Source organism: Hypanus sabinus, chromosome 3, assembly GCF_030144855.1.
Source record: "Hypanus sabinus isolate sHypSab1 chromosome 3, sHypSab1.hap1, whole genome shotgun sequence".
In the NCBI taxonomy this organism is placed as follows: domain Eukaryota; kingdom Metazoa; phylum Chordata; class Chondrichthyes; order Myliobatiformes; family Dasyatidae; genus Hypanus; species Hypanus sabinus.
In genome coordinates this window covers 39118854-39146689 of record NC_082708.1, presented here as the reverse complement: position 1 = coordinate 39146689, position 27836 = coordinate 39118854, and the positions used below count along the sequence as shown (strand labels likewise).

The window sequence follows — 27836 nt, the reverse complement described above, 5'->3', positions numbered from 1 at the left end:
ACAGAATTTTCAGTGCTTTAAAATAATAACTGTTACTATTAAAAAAGCTGTATTTTATTCATTTAATTTTCAGTGTTTTAAAAGTCATTTCAATAAATAGCTAATAAATACCATGGGACTTCAAAGACAGATATTTTGTTGTAATGCATTTGTTCATTTTCAATTGAAATTAAAGCACATGTTTTCTACATATCCCATGATATTTTATTTTCTCTTATGAGGTGTATTACCAAAACACTCCGTCCATTTGCTCCTGGTCCGGCCCCCCTGTCAAATTTTAGAACCCTTTGTGGCCCACAAGTCAAAAAGTTTGTCCAGCCCTGGTCTATGGCCTCCTCCAGTGTCGTGATGAGGTTGGAGTAGCAACACCTTACATTCCATTTGGTAGCCTTCAACATGATGGCATGACATTGATTTCTCAAACCTCTGGTAATGCTCCACTGCCTTCTCCATTTCCCATCCCCTTTTCCCTCTCTCATCTTATCTCCTTGCCCACCCATCACCTCCCTCTGGTGCTCCTTCCCAGCTCTTCACTTTATCCCCCCCCACCCCCCCCAGGTTTCACCTATACCTGTTGGTTCTCACTCCCCTAGCCCAACCTTTTTAATCTACTCCTCGGTTTTTCAATCTCTAGTCCTGCTGAAGGGTTTTGGCCCGAAATGTCGACAGTATTTTTTTCATAGAGGCTGCCTGTCCTGCTGAGTTACTCCAGCATTCTGTGTGTTGCATCTACTGCCACTCTCTGGCTTTTCCCGTGAAACCCATGTTTAATCCAATTTACTTCCTCACCTAGAAGGCCAAGCGACTGAACCTTCTTGACCTACCTCCCTCGTCAAAGGCCTTGCTCAAGTCTATGCAGACAACATCCACAGCCTTGCCTTCATCAACATTTCTGGTAACTTCTTCAAAAATCCTCTATCAGATTGGATAAAAAATGACCTACCACGCACAAGGCTGTGTTGACTATCCCTAATCAGACCCTGAATATCCATAATATTCCTTAGAATACATTCCAATAATTTATCCAGTACTAATGTTAGGCTCACTGGCGTATAATTTCCTGGCTTAGAGTTTATTCATAGATTGCCACACTGATCTTCCAGAAGATGTATTTTTTCCCTTGCTGTCCTTTAGCTCTTAATATATCTGTAGAAGCCCTTGATATTTTCCTTTACCACGTCTGCTGGAGCAACCTCATGCCTTCTTTTAGCCCTCCTGATTTCCTTCTTAAGAGTTCTCTTGAATTTCTTATATATCAAATATCTCATTTGTTCTCTCCTGCCTATACCCTACAATGCACTCGTATTCATCACACTTTTTGATTTTGTCCCCATGCTCCACCACACTAACTGCTATTTTCCCCTGGCATCTGCCTGTCTTTCCTGACAATCTCACTGCACAGTGCATCTAGTTGTATACCAAATTTCCCATCCTTAGCCATATTTTTCCGGTTCCCATCCCCATGTCAAGTTAGTTGAAAGCTCCCCAAAAGCTCTAGCAAACCTGCCTGCTAGGATATTGGTCACCCTCAGGTTCAGGTAGAACCTGTCCTTCTCTTTACGTTTTGTACCTTCCCTAGAAGAGATCCCAATGATACAGAAATCTGAAACCCTGCCTGCCCCCTGCACCAGTTCCTCAGCCACATTCATCTGCCAAATCATCCTATTCCTACCCTCATTGGCATGTGGCACAGGCAGCAATCCAGAGATTACCACCCTGGAGGTCCTGCTTTTTGGATTTTTACTTATCCCCTATATTGCTGTCATTGGAGATGGTCCAGAGGAGGTTCACAAGGATGATTCCAGGAATGAAAGGGTTATCATACGAACAACGCTTGATGGCTCTGGGTCTGTATTCGCTGGAATTCAGAAGGATGAGGAGGGATCTCACCGAAACCTTTCAAATGTTGAAAGGCCTAGACAGAGTAGATGTGGAAAGGATGTTTCCCATGTTTCCCAGAGAAAATGAAATGCAGGCAGAAAATAAGGGGCCAGGTCATAACGAAGTAGATAATGTCGTGGTTTCTCATGCCCCACAAACGACCGGGAGACACAGAAGATTCTTCAAGAAGGGTTAAACTTTAATTTGCAAATCAAAGCTGAGACAGTCATTGAGCTAGTCGCTGATTGCCCACCGATCCTTGTACATAGCATTTTTTATAGCAATCTCCTGGTTTAGTTGCATTAGCATATCCAATCGGTCTACAGTTGCGTATCACAAGTACATCCGCCACTACTGTTTCTACCCATTGACTTAATCATGTTCTAATCTACATCTCTTAGTTACCTCTCATTACACACCATTGTCTTCTACATTCTTAAGATTTCATTCTCCTACTAAATTGGATACATGCATAGCAAATAGCAAACTCAAAGCTGACTGCATAATCTACATCTCTTAGCTAGCCTCCCATTATCTTCTTATTTGGCTACATTCTTAAGTCACTGATGTGTTCAATAGTACAGAGACAATACAGAGATTTCATTCTCCTACTAAATTGGATACATACATAGCAAGTAGCACAAAGCTGACTACATAGTTTTGGTTACACAGCGAACAATGCAACTTTATACTCCAATAATAGTTGAGGTCCTCTTGTCCTAGACTCCCATGATTGAATGGCAGAGCAGACTTGAGGGACCAGTGGGCTAATTCTGCCCCTATGTCTTATGGTCTTATAAGATAGGCTCTTGATCTCAACTATCTACTTCTTTATGACCTGGCCCCTTATTTTCTGGCTGCATTTCATTTTCTCTGTGGCTTGTTTTACCTTGTTCTATCTCAATGCACTGTATTGATTTGATCTTTATGAATTGTATGTGCATGACATTCCAATGTTTTAATATTAATGGGGCATACTTTCTAAAAATAGCCACAAATCCAAAACACATGATTAAAATTTATCTCCAAGAAATTACTTATAACTTCACAGAAGCTGCTTGACAGGGTGAGTTCCTTCAGCAGTCTCTTTTTTTTTACACACTCCAAACTTTGGTTTGTCCATTCTAAGGCATAAGGCATGCATTGTGTGGGGAGTGATGTCTAAAGACTGATTTTTTGAGGAGGCAATAAGGAGAGTTGAAGACGCAACCTGTTTTTTTTTTGACAAGGCCCTGTATAGCATACAGGTCAGAAAAGGTAAAAGCCCTTATGATCCAAGAGAGACTGACGAGATTAGCGTTGCGGGACAAAAGTAAAGTATAATAGTAGTTGTAGTGAACTGTTTGCTGGAGACACTCAGCAGGTCGGGCAGCAACAGTGGGGTATAGGGTGGGGGGAGAAATTAGGACGTTTGGGTTATAAACCCTGCATGGAGAGTCCCTGATAGCAAGATACCATTGCTAACAGTTACATGTTGCTCTTGGTTACCTCCCTTTTGTTCTCCTACACTGACAAACCCAGCATTTTCTTGCATCACGTGAAGAAACACAAAACATTAGGAGCAGGAGGGCTCCATCCAGCCGTTGGGGTGTGCTCATCACTCCTCCATATCTTTCAACTCAACTCCTATAATTCCTCGGTTCCTGTATGTCCGGGAATCTATCTACTTCTGAAGCGTGGCCGGCATTTTAAAGTTTCTTTTCCACTCTCTGGGCATGTTTTTGTTTGTGGTAAAGCGAAGAGAACTTTGTTGCCACTGCCTGGTGAGAGCGCTGTAAGGTTTAATTACAAACCGGAATTAACAAGCTAAACGAAGGCGCGTTAGAGTCATATCACCGTAACTCGGAACTAGAGACCGATTACTCTATCAAACTTGCCATTTTCGTGTCCATCTTAAATATGTTGCAACCGGAACAGGATACAGAGTGACCGAATTAAAAAACGAAACCACTACTAAACAATATTCCGCCTTAAACGGTGCACTAGAAAGCCCTCATTGAATATATTAAATGTGGAGTCGCGATGACATTCGCTTTAAATTATGAACCCAAATCCTCAAAAAAAAAATGTACGGAACACTGCCATTATTGGCACTTCTCTTTCCAAACAGCACAACGCTTTGGCGGCGGTTCTCTATGATTCATGGTTCTGTAGATGATCGCTGCAGTGGTCCCTCCTGGGCTAACGTGAAAACTACTGCTGAGCTACACCAGCCATTGTAGAAAGAGCACCCAGTTAATGTTAATTTCAATAGAAAAATAAATAATGACTGTCACGATTTCAGTGTGTATTGGAAGAAAAAGAGTTTTTAAAAAGTGATTAAACTACAACGAAAAGAGGAAGAAAAAGCCCAATTCCCATACCGGGAGTCGAACCCGGGCCGCCTGGGTGAAAACCAGGAATCCTAACCGCTAGACCATATGGGAGATTGATATTGATAAACTCACAAAGTGTCTTAATAAATGTGCTCCTCAGTCGGCGTTGGCTGGACTGCAGTTGATTACAACATTGACCGATACCGTATCGTGGGTCGAAGGGCCTGAACGGTGCTGTACTTTTCCATGCGCGATAATTACTTCGCAGAACTTATATATAGTCATATATGATCTTTTTGATTTATTTTGCGAAAGGAAGGTAGCAGAAGAAAATGGGCGAGAAGGTTGGAGTACAAACTGACATGTGGTAACCGGTGAGGGCAGGTGAGGGTAAAGGTAGTTGGGGGTCGTGGGGGGAATGAATTAAGAAACTGGGGGGTGATAGGAAGAAAAAGAAAAAGAAGGAGAAGAAAAGGAATGAGGAGGAGGAGGAGAAGGGGGAGGAAGAAGAAGAGGATAGGGGACCATGGAACGAAGGTGGAAGCAGATGGGCAGGTGAGAAGAGAAGGGGCAAGGCTTCTGCCCCCTTCCTTTCCAGTTCTGATGAAAGGTCTCGGCTAGAATCGTCATCTATTTATTCCCCTCCATAGATGTTGACTACGTGCTGAGTTATTCCAACATTTTGTGTGTATTGCTTAAGATTTCCAGCATCTGCGTAATCTTTAGAGTTTATGATTTTCTGCAGTTAATTTCCCGGGTTACTCCGTAAGCATCTCCCATACTTGGTTGTGACCTCGAAGCCAAGACGGACAAGAGCAGCAAACGGATGGGAAAACCACCGCTGAAGTTTCCCTCCAACTCATAGAAAATCCTGGGCATCTAAATCACAATCCCTTTTACTGATCTGAGTCCTGCAAGCTCCCACCCAGCATCATCGTGGGATTGCCGTCGTGGAAAAAAAATGCAATCGTTTCTGAAAGTGGCGCAGCAATTGATAGATGTTAGCCTTACCAGCGATGTGTCTAAGAAAACCGAATAATAAGTTCAACGAAGGCATCAAATCAGACAGGAAGGGATAGTGTGTAGATTTATCCTGACCACTAAACGTAGTATAAATGCGATCAAGCCAAGTACTACTGGGATCGTCAATAGAAAAACAACTACTTCCCATACCGGGAGTCGAACCCGGGCCGCCTGGGTGAAAACCAGGAATCCTAACCGCTAGACCATATGGGAGAAGTTCATGGGTCGTTTACTAAATATATTAATTAACCTGATCTCTTTCAAAATGTTCTTTCCTAAAGTGTATTTTGATGTTCATTTTCAATTTTATCTTTTAATAAAAGAGCACTTTTATATTTTATAATCTGACTATATATACACACACATACACAAACGTAGGTCAGCTGGTTGGTAAGTTAGCAGACAACGTTAAATTTGCTGGAATTGTACAAAGTTGGGAAGATTGTCAAAAGATTCGTAAGGATGTAGACCAGTTGGAAAAGTGTTAAAGAAACAGGAGACGGAGATTAAATCCAGCGTTAGGTGTTTCAATCTGGGGAGGTTAAATGCAATACAGTTAACGGGCGGATTCACAAACGATGTATAGAGAGATCAAGTTATATTGCTTTCATCAGGAGGGGTGTTGAGTAGAAAATTCAGGAAGTCGCATTGCAGTTCTATAAAACGTTGGTTAGGCCACATTTGGAGTACCGTGTGCAATTCTTGTTGCCGCATTATAGGAGGCTTTGGAGAGGTGTACCAGGATGTTGCCTAGGTGAGAGGATTAGCTATAAGGAGCAGTTATACAAAGTTATACAAAGTTGGGTTGTTTTTTTCTCGGGAAAGTGCTGGAGTTTGAGGGGCGACCTGATAGAAGTGTATCCAGAGGCAAAGATGTGTAGATAATATATCTTTTCCCCCAGGGTAGAAGTACCAGATAGCATTGTTTTAGGGTGAACATAGAACATAGAAGATTGCACAGCATTGGCCAAGGCCTTTGGTCCACAATGTTGTGCTACTGTTCAACCTACTCCAAGATAGATCACTTTCATCCTGCAGAGCCATCCAGTTTTCTCTCGCTATGAAGTGCAAGGGGGAAGTTTGAAAGAGATATACAAAGGATGTCTTTTATATACAGGAAGTGGTAGACCATGGAACTCACTACCAGGGAAGTGCTGGAAGCAAATACAACAGCAATATTTAGACAAGCATGTGCGCAGAGAATGGAGGGATATAGACTATAGGCCAATGGATTTACCTTGAATGGGCATCATGATTGGCACAGACCATGTCCCGTGCTGTACTGTTCTATGTTCAGGGGCACTCAGTGTCTGCGTATAGAACAACAGCCAGAATAAAACAGGCGAGTTAAGAAAAGACTTTGCAGCTGAATCTAGTAATGCAGACCAGTCAGTTTCAATTTGATAAACATTAATAAAGATAGAACTAGCAATTATTGAACAAGTGTAGATTTATAAGAGACCAACCATCATGGATTTTTAAGATTATGGCTAAAAAGCAATAGAGGTGTTTGATAAAGTGTTAAAGTTGATGGATCAAATTAATCTGCTTGCTCAGATAGTCATCATTCTCTAAAAAAACATTTGATAAAGTGTAGTACAGTAGGTTTGTATCCAAGCTGGTTTGTGAATTATTAATAGTTGTAGCAGTGTAGGTAGAAATTGGCTAACAGGAAACAGAGAAATAGTGGGCTTTATACTGAGGAATCGAGTACAAGAGCAAGGAATTCACAATTTTACAATTCACTATTTATCAAATTTCACAATTTTATTAAAATGATTTTGGTCACATCTGGAACAGTGTGTCCAGTTTTGGTTGTCACAGTTTAGAAAACAGATGCAGAGGTACAGAAGAAGCAGGCTTTGTTCTCCTTGGAACAGAGGAGATTGCAAGGTGATCTGATTGAGGTAGTTAAAATCATATAGGTTATTGGCAAAATAGATAGGGAAAATATCTCATTAACAGAGGCGTGAATAATTAGGGGTCATAGAATGAACCTAAAGGAACTAAAATGACATGAAAACAGTTTTTTTTTTCATTTTCTGGGATCTTGGGGTCCAAGTCCATAGCTCTGTGGAAGTGGCTAACATGTACATTGGGTGGTAAAGAAGGATAAGTCATGTTTGCCTTTGTTTGTTGAGATGTTGAGTTTGAGAGCTAGGATGATATGTTGCCATTTTGTAAAGCCCTTCATAGGCTACAGATGGGCTATTACATTCAGTTCTGCTCAACCTCATTACAGGAAGGATGTGGAGGCTTTGGAGAAGGTGCAGAAAAGATTTACCAAGACGCTACCTAGATCAGAGGAAAAGTGCTATAAGGAGAGGTTATAATTAGGGTTGATTTCTCTGGAGCAGTAGAGGATGAAAGGAGACATGATAGAAGTTTATAAAATTATGTACATTGGCGGGTATTTTACCCCAATGGCAGAAATGTCTAATAATTGAGGCTATGCAGTTGAAGTGAAAGGGTGACATTTTAGAGATGTCCAGATTACATTTTTGCACAGGAAGTGGTGGGTGTTTGGGACAAGCTGCCAGTGCGAATGGGAAAGGCAGATACAATAGGGAGGTTTAAGAGATTCTTAGATAAGCAAATGAATATGCAAAGAATGGAGGAAGGAAGACTATCAGAGGTGGATAGGGTCATAAAGAGAGCTTTTGGTACATTGGCCTTTATAAATCAATGTATTGAGAGAAGAGAGTTGGAATGTAATGGTGAGGTTGTATAAGACATTGGTGAGACTGAATTTGGAGTATTGTGTGCAGTTTTGGTCACCTAATTACAGGAAGGATATTAATAAGGTTGAAAGAGTGCAGAGAAGGTTTACAAGGATGTTGCCGGGACTTGAGAAACTGAGTTACAGAGAAAAGTTGAATAGGTTAGGACTTTATTCCCTGAGCGTGGAAGAATGAGGGGAGATTTGATAAAGGTATATAAAATTATGTCGGGTATAGATAGAGTGAATGCAAGCAGGCTTTTTCCACTGAGGTTAAGGGAAAAAAACCCAGAAGACATGTGTTAGGGGTGAAGGGGGAAAAATTTAAAGGGAACATTGGGGGGGGGCTTTTTCACACAGAGAATGGTGGGAGTGTGGAATGAGCTGCCAGATGAAGTGGTCAATGCGAGCTCACTTTTAACATTGAAGAAAAACTTGGACAGGTACATGGATGAGAGGGGTATGGAAGGATATGGGCCAGGTGCAGGTCAGTGGGACTAGGCAGAAAAATGGTTCAGCACAGCCAAAAAGGGCCAAAGGGCCTGTTTCTGTGCTGTAATGTTCTATGGTTCTAAGACCATGTACAGCCCAAAAAGATTAGCTTAACTTGGCATCAACAGCCTAATCAGTTCTGGTTTTGGTTTAGTTATAGGAATTGATTTATCATTGTCACATATACCAAGATGCAGTGCAAAGCTTGTCTTTCATACTGTTCATACAGATCAGATCATTACACAGTGCATTGAAGTAGAATAAGGTAAAACAATAACAGCTACAGAGAGGGTGCACTGCAAGTAGACAAAAACAGTGATGGATCATAATGAGGTAGTGTTTAGTGAGGTCAAGAGTCCAATTTATCAAACTAGGGAAATATTTACTAGCCCTATAGCAACAAGCCAGAAGCTGTCTTGGCTTTTGCATCTTCTGCCCAATGGAAGAGGAGAGAAGAGAGGATAGACATTTGATTTGATTATGCTGGCTTTTTACTGATGCAGTATAGATACAGTCCAAGGAGAGGAGGCTTTGGAGTGAAGTACTGAGCAGGGTCCATAACTCCCAGCGGTTTCGTGCAGTCATGTGCAGATCAGTTGCCAAACTAAGCTGTGTTTTTTACCACAAAACACGCAATTCAGTCAAGTTCTGATCAAGATAGTGCTGAGCTACAATGTCTGGAGGTCGTGGCTTCGAATTATTTGTTTTTAGGTCTGTAGGGATGGTCTGGGGGTCAGTACGGGGAGTTAGGGTTCAGGTTAGGATTTAGAGACAGGGATGAGGGAGAGATAGAAGTCAGGGACAGTCAACTGTAGAAGCCAGAGGTCAGAGTTCAGGGCAGAGCACTTCATGGTTGAAAGCCAGTGATCCCCATGGATGGTGGATTGGCAAGCACTAAGGATGAAGGCTGTCGATCTCTGTGGTCAGTAACCGAAGTCGGCAAGTTCATGGACAAGGGCTGGTGACCCCACAGGTCAGGGTATACACCAGGTCAGTGAGCCGCAGGGCTGTAAGTCCATGTGAGCCCAGAGGTTGAGGCCTGATGTTCAAAGTTCTGTGATTGGTGAGTCCTGCAGTTAATACCAGAGGCTGAAGCTGAAGGTTGCAAGTCTGCAAGTCTGGGCCTAATGTCTGTGGTGTACAGGGTCAAGGACTCGTAGACAGCATGTGCTGGGATTGGAGGCCTGTTTCTGTGTGAAAGTGGGTGACAGGAAAGGGTTTGTAAAGCTGTTGTTTTGAAATGTGTGGTGACATTTGCAGCTGCCCTCAGCACATCCTTAGGTTCTGTTGGTTGGTTAAAGTAAACTGACTTCTTCGAGTTCATCTGCGAAAGAGTTAAAAATTTTCTCTTTAATGTCTCTTCTTTCCTTTTGAAGGTCATCATCATCGTGGCTATCCCTCGAGGTTGAGGATGATGGTCTTCGTTCCGTTTCCACAGAGTGAAGATGCCTGTGTGTGTATTTGTTTAACGAGTACTTGATGTTGCACTCCAAGAAGCAAATGATATTTCACAAATCAACCAACTGATTCCAAAGGCATGGAAACCACGATGATTGGAGATGATGGATTTGTTGCAGCCTTCATCCGCCTTCACAGCCGTTGAGTTTGAAGTAGCTTCGTCCGCCCGTTCCACTGTTGAGGTCTTGGTTGGATTGTTCTTTGTCAGGGACCTCACCCTTGACCTTACCGCCATGGGTGACCCTACCAGGAGCATAGCTCCAGAGGCATCGCTCTTGGGATCTCAGGACCACACAAGCTTCTCCACCACGACAAGGTGACAATCCACGGAGAAGTTTTGAAGGCAACTGTGTGCCTGTCAGAGTCCATGATCTATGGCTGCACACCAACTCTGGTTCTTCATGGTGGTGGGTTCCCCCTCGCAGAGACTGCCCAGCGGCCTAGAGTTTTTAATATCTCCAGGAGCGGCTTGGAAGATGTGTGTCTTTGTGGTTCGGCCTGCTGCTGCCCCGTGGATGACTCGGTTCCTCACTGGTGTCGCTGGCTAAAGAGCCACAGGAGATCGGAGCATTGAGACCGCAGGTGCGGCTATCAGAACATCGAGAGAGGCCTCTGCCCTCGAGTGATCGCGCTCTCTCTCTTCCTTTTTTGATGGTGAGTGAGAGTCTGGTGGTCTTCGAGGCAGGGGAACTCGAAATGAAAGTGACACCGCAGGCTGTAACATTGGAACAGCAAGCTGTTGACCTGCTCTCTCACTGTGGAAGGAGTGATATCTCTGTCTTCCTTGTTAGTTAGTGAGGGAGAGAGAGCACATGAAGTGTCAGTCTTTGGGATGAACAGTGGCTTTTAACGGACTCTAGATCTGGCCTCTGTGTGGGCTTTGCTATTGTTTCCATAGTGGGTGGTGGTGGGGGCTGATGTTTTCTGCTGGAACGTGGGGAAAGGGGGAAGGTTGATTCTTTGCTGCTACTTGTGCCTGGGGGGGAGGGGGCTTTGGGGTTCTAACAGTTTTTCAGTCCTTCATTCTTTGGAGTTTTCTTCTTTTTGTGGATGTCTGTGAAGAGTACAAATTTCAGGTTGTATATTGTATACATTCTCTGATATTAAATGGAACCGCTGAACCAATACATTTCACTGTATATTTGATAAATAAATGAATTTGAATATGAATCTGAATATTATGCAATCAGATAGGATGTTTTCTATGGTATATCAATTAAAAATATTGTGCCTCCAACCGGCATTTTTCAGCTAATTTTTCCAGCTGGTACAGATCCTGCTTTAAGCTTTCATGGCCTTCCTCACTAAACGCTACATCCCCAATCTTGGTGTCATCTGCAGATACCGTTTCTGATACAGTTTACCACATCATCATCCAGATCATTGATAAAGATGACAAACATCGACAGACCCGGTACTGATCCTGCGGCACACCACTAGTCACAGGCCTCCAGTCAGGGAGTCAACCATCTACAACCACTCTCTGGCTTCTTCTGGAAAGCCAGTGCCTAATCCAATTTGCTGTCTTATCTTGAATGCCGAGCGACTGAACCTTGTTGACCACCCTCCCATGCTGTTCCTTGACAAAGACCTTGATGAAGTCCATGTAGACAGCATCCACTGTCTTGCCTTCATCAGTTTTCCTGGTAACTTCCTCAACCTTTTGTTTTCACTAGATCATACAAAGTCTGTATTCTCAAAATTTGACTTTTGAAGGCCTCCCATTTACCAAGCACACTTTGACAGTAAACAACCTGACACAGATCCACACTTACCAGAGCCTTTCTGATACCATCAAAATTGGTCTTATCCAATATAGAATCCCAACTTGAGGACCAGACCTACGTTTTTCCATAATTTCCTCAAAACTAATGACATTGTAATCATCAGATGCAATGTCTTCCCCTACACAAACTTCTGTCACCTGCTCTGTCTCATTCCCTAATAGGAGATCTAGTATCACACTCTCTCTATGTACTCTCTCATGTACTGATTAAAGAAACTTTCCTGAACATATTTGACAACCTCTTTCCCATCCAGCCCTCTTACAGTATGGGAGTCTCAGTCAATACAAGGAAAAGTAAAATCACGTACGATCACAAACTCATGTTTCTTGCAAAAGTCTGCGATCTCTCTATAAATTTACTCCTCTAAATCCTGTAGACAGTTGTGTGGTCTATAATACAATACTGTTAATGTGGTCAAGTCTGTTGAGCCAAAGCCAGACCACCCTACAATTGCCTCAATCGCACAATAGCCACTCTGCTTACACCTCTTTGCTTTTTATTGGTTTGAACAATGACTCACTCCCAAAGAGACTTGCAGCTTTCAAATGGCTCCCACCCTGCAAGATGTCAACCTCTCCCTCACTACTTCAAACAGTCCTCCTTGGAACTTGAAGCTCTCAACCCTCAACACTGTTAATATAGACAGGAGCATGTGCTCCATTCCTGAAGTCAATAATCATCTCCTTTGTTTTGCTGACAGTGAAGGAAGGTTTTTCTCATGACAGCATGTCACTAAGGTCCTTATCTCCTTCCTGTACCCCAACTCGTCATTACCTGAGACGCAGCCCTGCAGCCCACTATGGTGGTATCATCTGCAAGCTTGTAGGTGGAGTAGAGTGGAATCTGGAAATGTAGTCATGGTTGTGCAGAGAGTAGAGTAGGAGTGTGGTAATGAGCTTGCCAGGAAGTATAGTAGCGTAGGCAGAGGAGTAGTTAATAAACAATAGTCTAACATAAGTGTCTTTACTGTCTAGAGATGAGTGTAAGGTCAGGGAGAGGGCATCCACAGCAGATCTGCTTCTTCAGTTGTAAGCGAATGGCCGCGTGTCTGGGAAGCTGGACTTAACGTGTGCCATGAGCAGCGTTTTGAAGCATTTCATGGTGTAGATGTCAGAGCCACGGGGCAGTAAGGCTGATCACCTTGCTTTCTTTGGGGACTGGGTTGACAGAGGTTTTCTTAAAGCAGGTGGGTAGCAGATTGAAGCAGAGAGAGGGAAAAATGTCTGCAAATATCCCCGCCAGTTGATTTGCACGGGATCCAAAGACACAGCTACGGGCACCATCGGCCCATGGTTTCACTCTCTGAAAGGCTGATTTACACCTACATTGGTGACTGTGGGTTCAGGCGCACTGAACGTTGTCAGGACATAACTTTTCAGCCACTTGCAATAGTTTGTTATGATTTTCTTTCTATTCAGATTAGTGGACAGAAATTTATAGATGTCACACACTCAGCCCGATAGCATTTATTCAGGAACCTGGTTCTTATGACAAGAAAATGCATTTATAACATTATCATTTAACATTTATCGATACTGTAAAAATAATTCCCTGAAAAGAATTCTATTGCACAGACTCATATTCAGTAAAGAGCGTGCAGATACTCAACTGAGCTTTCAACAGTCATTTGGGTAGCTGTAAAATAGATAGGCGGATGTGAATAATTATCTTGTGTGGGATGAGAATCAAGGTCATATGGTAAGGAAACATGCCCATCCATTGTATCTGTACTTAACTTCATTTACCCTGTATTGAGTCAATATTCAGAATGATTGCACAAGAATATAGCTGCATTTCAGTCATGATTATATCTTCACATGTATTTTAATGCAGAAGTCATGAGAAAGAGAATTATTTGAAAATTATCAAGTTCTACAGAGGAAACAGCTTTTTCAGTCAGTTTTCAAAAAGAGGTTAAATCTCACTCTTGCTAAAATCACAGATATGTGGTTGAGATAAGATTCATCTGCACTTCTTACATCTAATACTTGAAAGAACGTTTTTAACCAAACTACATACATTTTCCTTGTTGTATAAACATCAACTGGCTATGGTTTTAAAAATGTATTCATTTCCTGGATGTGGGCATTGATTACAAACGCCTGGTTTTCCTGGACAAGTGAATGACAAGCTTCGTGTTTGAATTGTTGCAATCTGTATGATGGAAGAGATCCCTCTACACTGTTAATTACTAGGTACCCGGCAATGATGAAGGATTGGCAATGTACTTCCTAGCTGTGATATTATAAAACTGGGAGAGGAATTTGGAACCTATTACTTCTTATAGGTTCACTTCCAAAAATTATTTCTTTGGAAATATTTCCATGGAAGGATATATACTGTGCAGTTCATACACATACAAAGGAGATTCACTAGACTAATTCTAGGGATGAGAGGGTTAGGGTTAGGCATGGATGTGTAGATAGTTTGGGTCTGTATTCCTTGGAGTTTAGAAGAAAGATGGGGTGAACTTCTTCAAATACATAAGATCCTAAGGGGGCTTGACAGTAGATGTGGAAATGTTTCCGCCAGCGAGACAGTCATAAACAATAGGACATAGTGACAAAATAAAGGGTTGGTCATTTAAAATAGGGTGTGTAGAAATTTCTTCCCTTGGAAAATAAGTGTTCTCTAGAATTCTCTGCCCATTAGGATGGTGGAAACCAGATCATCAGATATAGTTAAGGTGGAGATAGATAAATACCAAAAAGTTGGAAGAATTGTGGTTTATGGGGAACTCAAAGCTCAAAGTAAGTTTATTATCAAAATAGATATATGCCACCATCTACAACCCTAAGATTCATTTTCATACAGGTATTCACAGTAAAAAAAAAAGAAACACAATAGAATCAATGAAAGACCCCACCCAACAGGACAGACAAACAATGTGCAAAAGACAACAATCTGTGCAAATAAAAAAGAAAAAATATAAATTAGCACTAAATTAGCAATAAATATTGAGAACATGAGAGGAAGAGTCCTTGAAAGTGAGTCCACAGGTTGTTGGAACAGTTCAGTGATGGGGTGAGTGAGGTTGAGTGAAGTTATCCCCTCTGTTTCATGTGCCTAATAGGTTGAAGGGTAATAATTGCTCATGAACCTGGTGGTGTGGGTCCTGAGGCTCTTATACCTCCTTCCTGATGGCAGCAGTGAGAAGAGAATATGGCCTGAATAGTGGAGAGGGCGTAACCTTTGATGGACTGGACAATATCCACTACTTTTTGTAGGCTTTTCTGTTCAAGGGCATTGATTTTTTTTCTATACAGGCTGTGATGCAACCATTCAATATACTCTCCACTGTGCATCTGTAGAAGATTGTCAAAGTTTTAGATGACGTGCCAAATCTTCGCAAACTTCTAAAAAAGTAGAGGCACTAGTGTGCTTTCTTCATAATGCCACATATATTCTGGACCCAGGATAGATCCTCTGAAATGATAACACTGAGGAATTTGAAGTTGCTGACCCACTCGACCACTGATACCCCTTTGAGGAGTGGCTAATGAATCTCTGATTTCCTCCTCCTGAAGTCAATAGTCATCTCCTTGGTCTTGCTGGCATTGAGTGTGTAGTTGTTTCTGTGGCACCACTCAGCCAGATATTCAATCTTATCCTATATGCTGATTCATCAATCAAAAGCATCCTGATGTATGCATCTTTGCATGCCAGGCGTTCAGATTCAGATTCAGATTCAGTTTATTGTCATTTAGAAACCACAAATGCAATGCAGTTAAAAAATGAGACAACGTTGCAGGCTTAAGTGAAGAACCAATAACATGGCATCTGCTGTGACCTGTTGTGACAGCAGGCAAATTGGAGCGGATCCAAGTTTTATCAGTCAGGAGATGATACGTTTCATCGACAGCCTCTCAAAGCACTTCACTATGGTGGATATAAGTGCTACTGGATGATAGTCATTGAGGCAGGTTACCATGTTTTTCTTAGGCTGCTTGAAGCGGGTGGGTACCTCACACTACCTGCCGAAGAGAGAGATCTCAGCGAACACTCCAGCCAGTTGATCAGCATGGGTTTTTAGTACTCAGCCACGTACCCCACTTGGGCTGAATGCTTTCCATGGGGTTCACCCTCCAAAAAGATGCTCTCACGTCGGCCACAGGGATCGAAGTCACAGGGTCGTCGGTGACTGTAGGAGTTTGTGCTTCCATGTCTTGATGGGCAAAGCAAGCATAAAAAAGGCATTTAGCTCAGCTGGAAATGAAACCCTGTGTCACTTGGTTTCACTTTGTAGGAGGTGATAGCACTCGAGCCCTGCCACAGCTAGTGAGCATCTTTCTGTGATTCAAGTTTGGCCCAGAACTGCAACTTTGCATGTGAGTGGCTCTCTGGAGATCATACCTGGACCTTTTGTATCTTACTTGGTCATCCAGACCTGAACACCACTGATCTGACCCTCAACAGATCCTGGATCTCTGATTCATCCAGGGCTACTGGCTGGGGAAGACTCTGAACAATCTTGTGGGGACACACTCGTCTATGACTGGCAAAGAAGAGGAGTTGAGGCTGGCATAGATCAGCCATGGTTATACTAAATGGCAAGAGAGTCTTGAGGGGCTGGAAGGCCTAACCCTGCTCCCATGTTCTTGTGCTCTATGTCATACTTCACACACCAAAGATACAGATTAAACATTCAAGTTTCATTTTGGATTCCATATAGCCTTCCGTGTTTTATTAAAATGCTACTTTCTTTATAGAATCTGCAAATACTGTATATATACAAACATCTATGTCAGGATGTCATTCGTCGACTATAGCTCAGCACTTAACACCATCACTCCAACAGTCCTGATTGATAAGTTACATAACCTGGGCCTCTGTACCTCCCTCTGCGACTGGATCATCATCTTCCTAACTGGAAGACCACAATCTGTGCGGATTGGTGATAACATCTCCTCCTCGCTGACATTCAACACTGGCAAACCTCAGGGATGTGTGCTTTGCCCACTGCTCTACTCTCTCACTCTACCCATAACTGTGTGGCTAGGCATAGCTCAAATGCCATCTATAACTTTTTTGATGATACAACCATTTTTGGAAGAAACTCAGATGGAGATGAGAGGATTTTACAGGAGCAAGATTTACCAGCTAGTTGAGTCGTGTTGCAGCAACAACCTTGCACTCAACATCAGTAAGACCAAAGAGGTGATTGTGGACTTCAGAAAGTCCAAGGGACAAGGGAACACAAACCAATCCTCATAGAGGGATCAGAAGTGGAGAGAGAGAGCAATTTCAAGATGCTGGGTGTCAAGATCTCTGAGGATCTAACCTGGTCCCAACATATCGATGCAGCAATATTTCATTAGGAGTTTGAGGAGATTTGGTTTGTTACCTAAGACACTTGAAAACGTCTACAGATGTACTGTGGAGAGCATTCTAACAGGCTGCATCACTTTCTGGTGTTGGGGGGCACTACCGCACAGGACCAAAAGAAGCTACAGAAAGTTGTAAAATTAGTCAGCTCCATCTTGGGTACTAACCTCCAAGACATCTTCAAGGAGTGGTGCCTCTGACATGCCCTTTTCTCACTGCTACCATCAGGTAGAAGGTACAGAAGCCTGCAGGCACACACTCAGCAATTCAGGAACAGCTTCTTCCCCTCTGCCATTGGATTCCTAAATGGACACTGAACCCATGAACACTTCCTTCCTTTTTTAACACATACTATTTCTGCTTTTGCACTATTTTTAATTTAACTATTTAAAAAACATATATATATATAATATAATTTATATTTATAATTTATAATTATATACTTTATATAATTTTTTTTATTTTTCTCTGTTTTATCATGTATTGCATTGTACTGCTGCTGCCAAGTTATCTTTCACGACATAAGCCAATGATAATAAACCTGATTCTGATTCTGATCATTCAGTAGGTCCTGGCACGGTTCTGGAGGATTGGAAAACTCAAATGTCACTCCACTCTAAAAGATGGGACAGAGGCAGAAAGAAGAAGTATCTGCTGATAATTTGAGACAGTAGGCCAGGGCTTGGGTAACCACACAAGATCCTATCAAAGTTCAAGCTAAGTTTAGTAAGCTCCACAACTCCAGCAGCACTGTGCAAAATCCTGCCAATGCTAAAAGACATTTTCTCTATTTATCATCAGTGCTATCACCAGTAATAAAATGTGACCCAGTCAACTACTGGTGACAACAAACTCATGGTTAGAAATGTCCTTGACAAGCAAAACTGAGAGTTGGCTTTAAAGTTCACCCCAGCTTGCTGGTGTCATGGAATGAACTTTAAAATTATGTCAGAATGATAAGAAAAACACGAGAAAGAAATATATTTTATCTATAAAACTATTATTTTTACTCAGAAGTAGAATTTTGTGGTCAATTATTCACATCCTTCTCTTTCCTTACTCACAATATGATGAAAGAAGTCATGTGACATATTGATTGATAAAAATACAATTCTTATTAAAAGGTTAAATGTTCTGCTAAATGTGGATAAAAGATTATTACAAAGAATCTCCAAAGAGAACAAATGGGAAAACCTAATTTAAAAGCTCATTATCAATCTGGTCTTTTCCACTAATTTTGAAAAGGGGAAAACTCTTTATTACAAACTAAATGCTGCAGATCGCACCTGTGCAGTGAAAAGCAGAATTAATATTTCAGGCTGATGATCATTCACCTTTCTTTAGTATATAATTTTTACACCTAAGAAATTTACTGGTCTTCTTATACCCAAGGGTGATGCTGGTTTTCAGAAGACCATAACACTCTGATCATTATATTCTTGAATTCTATTAAGAATAATAGTAAAATGTTCAGTAACTAAAGGGTACAAATTGAAATATTTACTAGAGAAACAGAGACAAGATCAGGAGCATTCAGATTAATGTAAGAACAGGAAAAGAACAATCAGCCCTTCAAGCCTGGTCTGCATTCCTTAAGATACCACTGATCTTCTATCTCAATGCCATTTTCTATCACAATCCTTAAAATTTAGGTTATTTTAAAATACAGATTTGGGAACAACTTTCAACATTTACTCAGAAAAAAAATAAATCTAGAGCATAGGGGAAGAGCTGGGGGTCAGGAAATGTAGAGGAGGCTTGACCCAAAAGCAAAGCAGTGAAGACAATACGAGGGGTGACTGATAAGACCATGGCCTAAGGTAGAAGGAGTCAATTTTAGAAAACCTAGCACATTTATTTTTCAACATAGTGCCCTTCTACATTTACACACTTAGTCCAGGGTCGTGGAGCATATGGATCTTGGATATGGATCACACCAGCAAGTGTGCACAGATGGGTGATTGATAAGTTCATGACCTAAGGTAGTAGGAGATTAGTTATACAGCTCTCGTTACATGCACGTGCAGTTAAACTCTTTGAGTGATTATGCAGAAAGTTTGAAGTTTCCTTCATCTCCGTCTACCTTAGGCCATGAACTTATCAATCACCCCTCGTATACCAGTAAATGATATTTTTCATAATGGATTGCAAAATAACAAGCCATGACAGGCCACAAATCAAGAGAGAACAGAAACTAAGCACAACAGACAATGAGGTAAATGTTAGACTAGGAGAGGGAAAGCTATGAGCAATGGGTTGAGGCTGTCTGGTTCAATGAGTGAACAAGGACAGTGGATGGGAACTGGGGTTAAGTAGGCTGCAGGTGATGAGTCTGAAATGAGTGTGAAGTGAATCCTATTAGCTGGATGGAGACCGCAAGGAGCCTGCATATGTAGTCTGGGAGGAGTCAGAGGGAGCAGGCCTGACCGGGAATAGCTCTTTTGAAGAGTAGCAAAGATTTCCTTTGTTATTCTTCTTTGTGCTTCTATACCGAATTTGACTATCCAATCAGACAATGAAGCTGAGTGTTCTTTACTAAGTTTCTTCCTTCATTCTAAGTAAAATTCTTTTACAAATCACTCCTTACCATTATTGAAGGAAGAAAAATATGTATTTTATAGGGTCTTCCACAGACCCTAAATATCCTTATACTCAAAACCTTCCCTCAAAGGTGGATGCTGAAAAGTACAGACCTAAATTTTAATTGGGAAGATTTTCACAAGCTATTTAGGATGTATGTCAGTACAAAGTTAGACACCTGCAGTTAGCATCTGTAATTAGCTACAGATGCTAGCCAGACTAATGGGTGTGAAACAATTGGTGACAGGTGCCTACTCTGGGAAGCCAGGTCACCAACAAAGGGAAGGGTAGCCATGATCATCAGGAAATACAAGTACTTCAGGAAGTGAAAACCTCTCAGAGAAACACTGATATCCATGGATTCAATTCCTGATGCGCCACAACATCTGTGCAATAGAATATGGGGAGGTTGGGAAGAATGACTCCTTTGACAACTTGCTGGCAATGATTGAAGGGGCACTAAAAGTTATGATCTGCTGGTTATAGCATACCATAATAAAAACATGGTCAGAGATATGATCAGAGGGATATACGGCACTGAATCAATGAACAGGTCAAAGATAAAATGACCAGTCAATCAGAATCAGGTTTATTATCATTCACATGAAGTGAAATTTGTTTTTTTTTGTGGCGGTAGTAGGGAGCAATTACACAGTAAGTAAATAGTACCAAAGATTGAACTCCCTTTCAGATAAAACTAATACACAAACTGATCTGGAAATCTTGAGATGGTAAAGAGGAAATTAGATATTATTTTTGGACAAGTGAGAACCAAAAATATGCTGACAGACATAGGGCAGCATGACTTCAGTCAACTTCATTAACTTTGGAAAAGCCCTGGACAGATTTCACTTTGAAAGCCCCTGGAAAATCCCATTTGTATGGAATTTCCCACTTGATGTTGAATATCAAAGACAACTAAAGAGGGATGTTGAATGCGAAGTTAGCAGAAGGTAAGAAGTAGACAAAAGAGGAGGCTGTTAGCCCAATCTGATATCGACGAGGTTCGGGGTTGATACTGTGCCTTAAGAATCCCCATCCCTACTTAATATTTTCCAAGGGTTTAAAAAATCTATCAACATCACCCTTGAATATTCTCAGTGACTGCGTTCTCACATTTGCTGACTAGAGTACTTCAAAGAGGTACATCCTCCAGCCCAATGCAAAGTGCTTCAGTATTACTGCAGAGGTCAAGCAGGTGACGTTTTGGCAACGTTTGCTTCCAGTGTAACAATGGACTGAGTTACACAGACAACATAGATGACAGCAAGGGAGGAAAATGATGGACCCAAACTTTCCATTTGAATCATGTGTCCTATCTAAAGGCGTCAGTCTTTTCTCAGATTTTCAGAAAGACATGGAGCAGAATGTAGATTGACTGACGAGATGGTTTCAAATCTTGGGCTGGAAGTAACCGCAGGCAAACAAACCTGATGAGTATTAATCAGAAGAAAAACAAGGTTACATTTAAGGTGAGAGTGGAAACATTTAATAGGAACTTGAGGGGCATTTTTGTTTCATTTTTTACACAAAGGGTAGTATGTATGTGGAATGAGATTTCAAAGTGGTTGAGGCAGGTACATTAACAACGTAGAAAAGACAGATGAACAGGTACATGATACGAAAGGTTTAGATGTTAATGGGCCAGATGCTGGCCACGGGTATTAGCTTGAACTGGATTCATATTCGGCATGGACCAATTGGTTCAAAAGCCAGTTTCTGTGCTGTTTGACTATGTACAACGTTGTTACAATCAACAACAAGGTTAGAGAAGAAAGGAGTGAATTCATCTTCTTGAGAAGTAACAGTGAACCTTAACAGGATCATAGCAGTGAAGAATTCACAAATCTAAGCTTTTCTTTGTTCTACTGAAGAACATTGAAGATTAAAGCAAGTGGAACTAAAGAAAAAGCTAAGGATCCTCAACAATAAAGTTCACAGTGTTGTTATGTGGTCCAAGGTGCGGAAAGCTTACAAGAAGAATGTTTCAACATTTGGATAACGCTCAAAGGCTGTGGCAGACTCTTGTAATCTTCTGTCCAAGAATCTCAAACTAACAACAGCATCAAAGGACAAATGCAAAGACTGTCGTCCATAAGTGAATAGTGGTGAGGGTTTTGGATATGTGTGACAAACAGACAGACAGACATACTTTATTGATCCCGAGGGAAATTGGGTTTCATTACAGCCGCACCAGGAATAGTGAAGAAATAAAGCAACATAAAACCATAAATAATTAAATAATAATGTTAATCATGCCAAGTGGAAATAAGTCCAGGACCAGCCTATTGGCTCAGGGTGTCTGACACTCCTAGGGAGGAGTTGTAAAGTTTGATGGCCACAGGTAGGAATGACTTCCTATGACGTTCAGTGTTGCATCTCGGTGGAATGAGTCTCTGGCTGAATGTACTCCTGTGCCTAACCAGTACATTATGGAGTGGATGGGAGTCATTGTCCAAGATGGCATGCAACTTGGACAGCATCCTCTTTTCAGACATCACCGTCAGAGAGTCCAGTTCCACCCCCACAACATCACTGGCCTTACGAATGAGTTTGTTGATTCTGTTGGTGTCTGCTACCCTCAGCCTGCTGCCCCAGCACACAACAGCACACATGATAGCACTGGCCACCACAGACTCGTAGAACATCCTCAGCATCGTCCGGCAGATGTTAAAGGACCTTAGTCTCCTCAGGAAGTAGAGACAGCTCTGACCCTTCTTGTAGACAGCCTCAGTGTTCTTTGACCAGTCCATTTTATTGTCAATTCGTATCTCCAGGTATTTGTAATCCTCCACCATGTCCGCACTGACCCCTTGGATGGAAACAGGGGTCACCGGTACCTTAGCCCTCCTCAGGTCCACCATCAGCTCCTTAGTCTTTTTCACATTAAGCTGCAGATGACTCTGCTCACACCACGTGACAAAGTTTCCCATCGCAGCCCTGTACTCCGCCTCATCTCCCTTGCTGATGCATCCAACTATGGCAGAGTTGTCAGAAAACTTCTGAAGATGGCAAGACTCTGTGCAGTAGTTGAAGTCTGAGGTGTAGATGGTGAAGAGAAAGGGAGACAGGACAGTCTCCTGTGGAGCCGCAGTGCTGCTGACCACTCTGTCTGACACACAGTGTTGCAAGCGCACGTACTGTGGTCTGCCAGTCAGGTAATCAATAATCCATGACACCAGGGAAGCATCCACCTGCATCGCTGTCAGCTTTTCACCCAGCAGAGCAGGGCGGATGGTGTTGAATGCACTGGAGAAGTCAAAAAACATGACCCTCACAGTGCTCGCCGGCTTGTCCAGGTGGGCGTAGACACGGTTCAGCAGGTAGACGATGGCATCCTCAACTCCTAGTCAGGGCTGATAGGTGAACTGGAGGGGGTCTAAGTGTGGCCTAACCATAGGCCGTAGCTTCTCTGGAACAAGAAAAGGCCTGTGCTGAATATCATTTGGAAAAAATACCAAAAGAAAATGGCCTCAGGGAGAATATTAGTGAAAGATGTGTACACGACTGACTTGGAACACCATCTGAGAGGGACAGCAGTAGGGTTCTTTCATGGAAGAGTTGTAAAACAATTGAAGCATTAAGAGGATTGAAGTGAAACAGAAAATACTGAGAAACATCAGAGGAAGAGATTAAAGTAACACACACAACATGCTGGAGGAACTCAGCAGCCCAGGCAGCATCTATGGAAAAGAGTAAACAGTCAATGTTTCGGGTCAAGATCCTTCAACAGTCCTGTGAATAGGCGCCACCACTCTAGAGCTGGGAATTATAGTTGAAAGAGGCTCTCTTCCCCCATTAGGTGCTTCTAACTGTCAGGAAAGGCATCTGTTTTTTGATTTTTTGATCCTGGGCAGTAAATAATAAGTAAGTTGAAACTATTAAAGAATATGGACCAACTGGCCTGCCTAGAATTCAGCCTCATCGCATCCTGGATGAGGGCGAGATTTCTGTGGTCACTCTATATCACAAACTGATGTTTGGAGCCCCTCCAACCAGGGCCTCCATGCACCCAGTGCCAGCTTAACAGCCAATAATTCCTGATTTCTGATGTCATAGTCTGCCTCTGCGGAAGAAAGAAGTCTTGAGTAGAATGCAGTTTGTGGTCCGAGGCAAGTTGTTGGGACAAGATGGCCCCTATTCCCATGTCTGACTCTTCAACCTCCATCATGAGAGGTGAAGTCTGGGTCTGATGGAACTAAGACAGGTGTGGATATAAACCTTTGCTTGAACTCTGCAAAAGCTGCTTCAGCCTCTGGCATCCAGCAGAAGGCCCCAGTAGATTTCTTGGTGAGGGTGGTGAGCACTGCCACCACTGGACTGAAAACCACCCGTAAAAGTTGGCAAAACTTTGAAACTGCTGGAATTGTTTCACAGAGGTGGGTTGTGGCCAATTCCACACGGCCTGGGTTCTATCCAGGTTCATTTGTAGATTGCTGTTAGATATAATAAACCCAAGGAAGGAGACTGTGGTTGCATGGAATTCACTCTTCAAGCTTAACTTATAGCTGATTCTTTTTTTTTTGAACTTTTTTTATTAAGTTTTCAAATGATTACAGAAAGAAAAAAAAATACCCTTCCCCCCTCCCCTTAGCCCCTCCCCTCTAACATCCCTATAGAAAAAAAAAGAAAGAGAGAGTGCCTGGATATTGGAAGATCCCCACATGCTCCACGGAGTTCGTAATAACTTCAGTATATATATTTATTTCTTTCCCCAAACAACCAATTATTTTATCTTCAGAGCACCTATATATTTAATCCTGTCTTTTGTAAATAAGGGCGCCAACTTATAGCTGATTCTTGAGAAGCCATTGTGGAATTTGCTGGACATGTTCTTGAGTGCACTGGGAGGAAATGATGTCATTCAGGTGGACAAAGACAAAGTGGTGTAGCATCTCCGGGAGCACCTCAACGATGACGGCTTGAAATTACTGCTGTAGTGTTTGCAGACCCAAAAGACATGACACGGTACTCATAGAGGCCCGTAGGTATGTTGAGCACTGTTTTCCATTCATCTCCCTCACAACTGCAGATTAGGTTGTTGGTGCTACAGAGGCCCAATATGGTAAATGTTGCAGCTCCCTCGAGAATATCAAAGGCTGTGTTCATAAGAGGCATCGGGTACTGATTTTTAACAGTGATCCTATTTAGTGCCCTATAGTCTATGCAGGGTTTTAGTCCACCATCATTCTTGGTAACAAAGAAAAACCTGGCCTCAGTGGGAGATGTGGATGGCTAAATAAACCCAGGCATCAGATCTTCTTGGATGTAGTCTCCATGGCTTTTCTTCGAGGCCAATAGAGAGCAAAGCTGTTCCTGAGGACGACAAGTATGGAGTAGCAGATCAATGGGCCATTCGTAGTCCTGGTGAGGTGGAAGAATGGTGGCCTTTTTTTGCTGAAGACCTCCAGCAGGTCTGAATATTCTGGAGGTACTCTAGACCAATCAGATGCACTGGACTTAGAGATGGAAGGTTCAACAGGTAATTCAGGAGGTATGATGGAAGCTGTCTTGGAGGTTGACTCAGAAATAAACTCAAGAGGTAGTTTAGGAGGTAACTGAGAAGGTGTCTTAGGCCCCTTTTGGATGCATTTCTTTTTGGACTGTTTTGACCAGCCCAGACAACGCCAGTAGTCCAATTGACTCTTGGGTTGTGAAATGACCCAGAATGAATGATATTTTTGGGGAGTGAATGAGATGGAGCTGGATTGATTCCACATGTTGGACAATCTTGGGCGTCAGCAGGGGATGTTTGGTGGTTGATCTGACCCAGCATCAAAGGTCTCCTATCTGGGTCCGTGCTAACGAACCACTGATTGAGACGGGATAAGGGGATATTCAATCTTATGGCAAATCCGAAGTCCAAACAATTCCTGCTGCACTGGAGTCAATAAAGGTGTTTTAGGTCTTCCAATGAAAGCGACACTGGGAGCACCACTTCCCCGGAGTTTCCCAGCACCTTGGGACAAGAGGTCTGAAAATGTCTGTAAATACAGCTTTTTCTCTCTTTTTCTTTCAGCTCTAGAAAGTCTAGTCCATCTTCTTTACATAGGCTTCTCAGAGGCTGGGATCAGCAGCGGTCGAGGGAATAAGAGAGGACCCAGGACAGTCGGTGGGAGGGTCTCTTCAGAATGATCACCTTTGTCTAATCCTTCTTCTTTCTGTTAATCAGTTATTGAGTCAAATCACCAGGACCTGTCTAGATCCTACACCAGGTCCTGGGGAGCAAGGGCATCCTTCTGCTCATCATTCAATCCCTTATGGAATAAAGTGGTCAGTGCTTCCATATTCCAACTGCTGTCCACAGCCAAGGGATGAAATTCTACGAAATAATCAGCTACAGACTGATTTCCCCTGGTGCAACTTCAGGAACTCTATCACAGACCCATGTCCTCTGGTGGGGTGATCGCACACCCTCCTCAAAGTCTCTGAAAAGAGACCTGCACTGGTACAGATGGTTGAATCCTTCTCCCAGGGTGTGCTGGCCCAGGCAAGGGCTCTTCCAGAAAGGAGCGAGATGACATACACTACCTTGTTGCATTCTGACAGCAACTTGGATGGCTGTAATTTGAAGGCGAAGGAGTATTGTACCAGGAATCCTCGGCATACCTCAGGGTTACCATCGTATCATTCGCGAGCTGGTAGGTGCAGCAATTCCTCATGAGTATTGGAGCCTCCAGTTAGAACTGGAAATGCCCAGAACCGCAGTCTCTCTAGCTGAACTCGGACCCTGCTTGCCAGAGTCAGAGAGTTTCTGGGGAGTGGTGAGGCTCTCCTGAAACATATTGTTAAGACTCCCTACAGTTGCTCCCAGGTAGGCCAATGTGGTTTGCAGGCACTCATACCCTGATGGGTTCATGGTGGCTCAGTTGTGCTGTGACGACACAGCTATGGATGGTGGTGAACCCGTGCAGAGTAGGGTCTATGTCACAATGGGCAATAGTAGCAGACCCAAATGCAAGACACTGATGTAGTAGAAACTGGACTATGTTTATTAAGAGTGCTAGGGAAGCCAAGGAACGAGGACAAAATGATAACATGAACTCAGACTTAGAGTGACAAACCAGAAAACCTGGACTTGGACTTGAATGGGAACTCAGGTCATGACTTGGAACTCGGGTCTTGGCAGGGACTCAGAACCTGGGTCTAGACTTGGCTCTTGATTAGAGCTCGGACCTGGCTTGGACTTGGGCTCGGCTTGGACACAGGACTCGGAGTCGGGACTTCCTGGACACAGGACTCGGAGCCGGGACTCTTCCTGGACACGGGACACAGAGCCGGGACTCTTCCTGGACACGGGACACAGAGCCGGGACTCTTCCTGGACACGGGACACAGAGCCGGGACTCTTCCTTGACACGGGACACAGAGCCGGGACTCTTCCTGGACACGGGACACAGAGCCGGGACTCTTCCTGGACACGGGACACAGAGCCGGGACTCTTCCTGGACACGGGACACAGAGCCGGGACTCTTCCTGGACACGGGTCACAGAGCCGGGACTCTTCCTGGACACAGGACACAGAGTCGGGACTCTTCTTGGATACAGGATACAGAGCCAGGACTCTTCATGGACACGGGACACAGAGCTGGGACTCTTCCTGGACACAGGACACAGAGCCGGGACTCTTCATGGACATGGGACACAGAGCTGGGACTCTTCCTGGACACAGGACACAGAGCCGGGACCATTTTCTGTTTTTGTTTAGATTTCCTGCATCTGCAGTCTTTTTGAATTGAAATGGATTCAGTTTCAAAATCCAGAATGAAAAAAAATGTGCGGATGCTAGAAATCCAAAGAACACACAAAAAAATGCTGGAGGAACTCAGCAGGCCAGGCAGCATCTATGGAAAAGAGTCTTTTACTCCAGCAGTTTGTGTGTGTTACTCTGTTTCAAGAACGGTTTGTCCAAAAGCTTGTTACAGACAACAAAATACTTTTTAAGTAGAGTCTCTGTAGAGACACAGAAAATACAACAGCATTGTGTGCATTACAGGCTCCTGCCCTTCCACTCATTGCATTGTCCAGTTTTTTCCATTGATTGAGGGACAAATTATCACTGAGATTCCGGAGATAATCCCCACTCTCCTTCCTAGGAATATCTTGCATTCACATGTGAGGAGAGAGGGCCAAAGTTTTACGTCTTCTGTCAAAAACGTTGCAGTAATCCCATTAAACGGCACTGAAGTCAAGATTCTGCAGTTTTACCTGGGTAACCCAGCCAGGTAAACAAGGGACCGGGCAGGTGCTGGAAATC

The 27836-nt window shown here is 42.8% G+C and overlaps 2 non-coding genes across 2 annotated transcripts; both read right to left on the bottom strand.

The window, feature by feature from the left end:
- Positions 1 to 4235: 4235 nt before the first annotated feature.
- Positions 4236 to 4307, bottom strand: trnae-uuc (transfer RNA glutamic acid (anticodon UUC)). The gene has a single exon. It is a non-coding gene; the product is annotated as a tRNA-Glu (tRNA).
- A 1053-nt stretch (positions 4308 to 5360) lies between these two features.
- trnae-uuc (transfer RNA glutamic acid (anticodon UUC)) lies at positions 5361 to 5432 on the bottom strand. Its single transcript has one exon. It is a non-coding gene; the product is annotated as a tRNA-Glu (tRNA).
- Between the last annotated feature and the right edge of the window lie 22404 nt (positions 5433 to 27836).